Source organism: Lactuca sativa, chromosome 5 (assembly GCF_002870075.4).
Source record: "Lactuca sativa cultivar Salinas chromosome 5, Lsat_Salinas_v11, whole genome shotgun sequence".
NCBI classification, from domain to species: domain Eukaryota; kingdom Viridiplantae; phylum Streptophyta; class Magnoliopsida; order Asterales; family Asteraceae; genus Lactuca; species Lactuca sativa.
In genome coordinates, this window is record NC_056627.2 from 366,388,110 (window position 1) to 366,393,927 (window position 5,818).

The following is a 5,818-nucleotide window of genomic DNA, read 5'->3' on the forward strand; positions in this document are numbered from 1 at the left end:
GTGATAACTGTTGTTATAGGAAAACTCGACAAGGGGTAAGTGGGTATCCCACGCCTTACCAAAGTCGATCACACAGGCTCGCAGCATATCTTCCAACGTTTGGATTGTTCTCTCACTTTGTCCGTCGGTCTGCAGATGGTAGGCTGTACTCATGTCCAGCCTCGTTCCCAAGGAGTTTTGCAGCGACTGCCAAAATCTTGAAGTGAATCTGCTATCCCTATCGGAGATAATAGATATTGGAACACCATGCAGTCGTACAATCTCCTTAATGTATGTTCTCGTGAGCTTCTCCATCTTGTCTGTTTTCTTGATGGGTAGGAAGTGCGCGGACTTGGTCAATCTGTCGACGATTAGTAAAGAAAGAAAAACATGTTATTATAAAATAAAAAATAAAGCAGATTGTGTATATACTGGTAGCCAGAGTAAGGCATGTTGCTATTTTTGGCAAACTTGCAATTAAATATATGACTTATGAGACCACATCAAACAAAATTAAACATACCTGGATTGCATCCAAATGTGTTTGTATTTATCATGCATTTCACGAGAAAGATCATCTTTGCAAAATCCTAGGTTACTCAACACCATCAGCAACTTTTGATGTGGATGTGTAATACTTACCGGAAGAGGATCAGATAAACTTTCTTCCAGATCATCTACAAGATACCCATCTTTTGATCTGAATAGCCCGAGATATTGGGCGAAAAAAAAGATGGATCACGCTGCACATACAGTAAAGCAACCTGGGAAATTTCCGAAGTAATGACATTTTTTAACTTTCAAAAGGGTAAATATTTCAGATATTAGGGATCAAGTTATTAAAAAAGATTGGTGGAATGAAAAGAACCTCAATCATTGCATTAACGCAAGGATCATCAAAGATCTCAAGGCTACAATCGACAAAATAATTAATCTGGAAATAATTAGTGTAATGAATTAAAATATATAGAGAATCTTGAATTATATAAAGCAAACAGAAACATGCATCCTTTAGTGTAATGAATTGTAAAGTTTATAGATTTACTTGTTGGCTAAGGGGTGCAATTGGAGTGACGACCTATCAAAGAAGAGAGGCATGAAGGAGTCTGAATAATTTGTTCAACAAGAACCAAAAAAAACCTATTAATATAATTTATGAAAATCTTCATTAAAGCTTAAAAAATCGGCAGTGACCACAACTTTCAAGATGAGAGTTTTTGAGGGTTCTAATCTTGTCACACAGAATAAATGCACATGTATACTATATACAAATACGTAAATAGATATGTGTGAGGATACAAATTTGTCAAGAAAAGTGGATAAAAACAATGATAAAAAAAAGAACAAAGGTTCCTGAATCGCGAAACAGATAATGGGGGCATGAGACCTTGTTGTAAATATGGAATACACATCAATATTGATCTGAAATAAAAGTCCATTAACAAAATTCAGAACCAACGGAGTTGCGGTTTTACAAATAAGGCAGAAGAAATATGGAATAAAATACAAGTAGGCTTCTTGAATTATTATTCATGTTCATAACTATACAAAGTTATGTGATGTGTGTACCTAATAGGGAAATCCCAGTCTCATAACTCCCATTGAGTTTGCTTCTTGAAAGAAACCCCCCATTATATTGCCTTAGTTGTTGTACATTCGGAGATGGGATACATTCAGGAACAAGATCTCATTATTAAAGTAGCCTGGAACAGAAACACCACAGAAGCATTTCCAGGAACACTTTAGAGGCAGCAAAAAAAAAGGAAATGAAGTTAGGAGCGAAGCATAACTTTAACTTTCCTCTTCCCCAACTCCATTCCAACCTTTTCCAAACCACCCTCATATTGCTCCTCGTTCATCTTATTCATCGCTTCCTCCAACCACCATCCTTCACCGCCTCCTCCGATTTTCATGGATCCCATCCGCTACTCCAGCCTCCGAGCGGAGCCCTCAAGTCGATCAAACCACTCGGTGGTCTCGAATCTCACATGATGCACGTCATCGAGGACTTGAGCCCGAAGAGGGCTCTGTAAGAACCTCGATATCTTCTTCTCGACCTTCTCCATCTTCCGCAACAACTATACATGTTGGGGTTAACTCCATGCCTGAGTAGTTGATCTGAGATACCAGCTTGGTTGTGTTATTCCTTAAGGATAAAGTAGTGGTGGAGGCGGATTAGGGTTTGCAGACAAAAGGAGAAGGAGAGAGTGAGAAGCGGGGTTTTAATTTTTTTAGGGATTTCATGCCGGAGTAGTTGATCTGAGATACCAACTTGGTTGTGTTAATCCTTAAGGATAAAGTAGTGGTGGAGGCGGATTAGGGTTTTCAGAGAAAAGGAGAAGGAGAGAGTGAGAAGCGGGGTTTTAATTTTTTTTAGGGATTTCATGCCGGAGTAGTTGATCTGAGATACCAACTTGGTTGTGTTAATCCTTAAGGATAAAGTAGTGGTGGAGGCGGATTAGGGTTTTCAGAGAAAAGGAGAAGGAGAGAGTGAGAAGCGGGGTTTTAATTTTTTTAGGGATTTCATTCCCTCCCCCCCCCCCTTCTACTAAACGTGCGTTCATTAATATTATAAAGCGACACTCATAGAGGACGCGCATTTAAGATACAGCGCCCTCCGTCTTTTTAAATTTTTTTCTTATGACACTAATTTAAGGGCACTCAATAATGCGCGCGCCTAAATCCTAATTTTTTTTAAGAGATGACACTTTTTTAATGTCACTCTCTTTTGCGTAACATAAATCAATGAGTGTCATGGTTTGTGCGTCGTAAAAGGGTCTTTTTCTTGTAGTGTACCCTTTCTAAGACGTTAGTGGAGCGTGTGTGGTTAACTGGCACATTAATTTGGCTTTAATCAAAGGTGGCAAAGGGTGACTCGATGTTTGTCATAGATCAATGGAGCATGTGTGGCTAACCGGCACATTTATTAGGTGACTGTAACTTTGGGGGTTCCATGTACATTTGCATGGTTATTCATACCTTGTTTGTGATCCTCAATATCACAGTCACAAACTTGAAGGGCATATCGAGATTTAAACATGCCATTGAAAAGAAAATGAATCTCAAAAGATCTAGGAGTTTTCAATACATTTAAAACTTAATTTTTTTAGTTTTTTCATGGTGGAAATTAGTGAATCATCATTCACTTACCTTCAAATTATTTGTTGTTTAGATTACAACATCCCTCTTCTAAATTGCAAATAATGTTGTTGGATCCTAACCCTAATTTCTCATTTGGGTGTTTAATTGGGGATTTTTATCTAATCAAACTTTGTCTCTTTTCCTTTTTAGATGTCTAACTCGAACACCAACAACGCTTTAGGCTCAACCTCATCCGGCTCGTTCTCACTCATGAACTTGTGTGGGAGGGTGATCTTCGATGGGACCAATTTTAATGATTGGATCCGGAACATCCGAATGGTTACCCGCTACGAGAACAAGGAGTATGTCCTCGACAAGGAGCTGAAGGTGGTGAACGTCAACACTGGTACTCCCGATGAGATTGTTGCCTTCGAGGCCCAAGCGAGATGCTACGAAAGTCCATTGCATCATGCTCACGACTATGACTGCAGAACTCCAAAAGTCCTACGAGGAACTATCTGTATGAGATGCACTAGGATTTGCTGGACCGGTACCACCAAAGTGCCAGGCAGGGGAGGTACGAGATCATCAATTCGATGATCACAACCAAGATGAGGGATGGAGAGTATGTCAGTTTTCATCTGCAAAAGATGCAGAGATATGTCGACCGGATGCTGAAGTTAAATGTTAACTTCGATGAAGAGTTGGCGATTGATATTATTCTTCACTCACTATCACCCTGCTTTAACCAGTTTCGGATGACCTACCACATGAACAAAGATGAGTTCAGCTTGAGCAAGCTTCAAGGCTTGTTGAGGACTGCTGAGAGCAACCTCAAGGATAAATTCGTTGCATCAACTCCCGCTACAGCTTCCCCCGTCTTGGCTATTGGGCAGGGGAAGGGTAAAAAGAGGAAGGCTCCTTCAAAGAGCCACCAAAAGGAAAAGTCTCATGATGGCACTTCTTCTTGTGGAACCAAGGGTCCCGCTGCACCCACCTCCAACCCAAAGGATGCAGAGTGCTACTACTTCCATGAGAAGGGGCATTGGAAATGAAGCTGCCCGAAATATCTGCAAGATATCAAGGATAGGAAGATCAAGCCGTCCTTCGCAAGTATTTATAACTCATCGCATGCTATTTCTTGGTTTCTTTATACCGGATGTGGTTTTCACATTTGTTCTGATTTGCAGGGCCTAAGAAGAAATAGGGATGTGGAGCATGGGAAGATAAACTTGATCATGGGGAACAGAAGATCGTCGCTTGTCACCAAGATTGGAGTTTACTCTTTGGTGCTTAATAGTGGGTTAGGACTAGAGTTAAATAATTATTTCTATTCGCTAGAAATGGAAAGAAACATCATTTCTTTTCATGGTTTGTATAGACAAGGATTTAGATTTTCGTTTGATAATGAAAAAGGTTCTATTAATGCTTTTCTTAAAGGTGTTTTCTATTTTGAAGCATTTCCTTGTAATGGAATATATGAAACTGTGATGGTTGTAGACAACTTAGGAAATGATGTGTTTCATATTGACTCTTACAATAGTTTGGACAAATCATGCTTGTGTCATTGTCATCTTGGACATGTCAACAAGAAACGTATAGCCCAACTCCAAAAGGATGGAGTGTTGGAGTCATTCAACCTTAAGGATGATGACGTGTGCAAGTCTTGTTTACTTGGAAAGATGACCAAGTCACCATTCACTGGTACTTGTGAAAGGGGTGAGGGTTTATTGGATCTCATACACACTGATGTATGTGGGCCCTTTAGATCCACCACAAGGGACGCATGCTGCTTCTATGTGAATTTCACGATGATTATAGCAGATATGGGTATATCCACTTAATCAAACACAAGTTAGAAACCTTTGAAAAGTTCAAAGAGTTTAAGCAGGAAGTGGAGAATCAATTGGGCAGGAAAATCAAGATGCTTCGATCGGATCGAGGTGGAGAGTACCTTAGTCTTGAATTCCACGACTACCTCAAGGAATGCAGGATCGTTTCGTAATTGACGCCACCTAGGACACCACAGTTGAATGATGTAGCTGAGAGGCATAATCAAACCTTGCTAGACATGGTTCGTTCCATGATGAGTCGTGCTTCGCTACCTATCTTGTTTTGGGGGTATGCCTTAGAAATTGTCGCCCATATCCTTAACTAAGTCCTTACAAAGAAGGTTGCCAAAACACCTCACGAGATGTGGACATGGAAATCTCCCTCGTTGGCACATATCAAGATTTGGGTTTGTGAGGCTTTCGTAAGACGAGAGACTCACGACAAGCTCGATCCTCGTAGTGAGCGGTGTATTTTCATCGGCTACCCGCATAAGTCCTTTGGATATCTCTTCTATAGACCGAGTGACAATGTTGTCTTCATTGCGAAGAGAGGGGTTTTTCGAGAGCGAGAACTCATAAGACAAGGGGACAGTGGGAGGCAAATCGATCTTGAAGAGCTTCAAAAATCGAATGATAAAGGAACCTCTAACGTTGACGCTCAACCTGAGGAGGAAACTCCTGTTGAACCAATTGACGAGTCTCTACCTCTTAGACATATCGACAGGAAATATCACTTTATTAGACATCGGGTGGAAGAGGAACTCCTCGTAGTGAAGAGGTTATCATCAGAGGATAACCCAACTGATCCCCTTACGAAGGGACTGAGTAGGGTTAAGCACTTGCAGCACGCTAGGAGCATTGGGCTGAAGGACGATATTAGTTTAGATTAGATAGATTCGAAACATCTAATAGATAAATTGTAATTA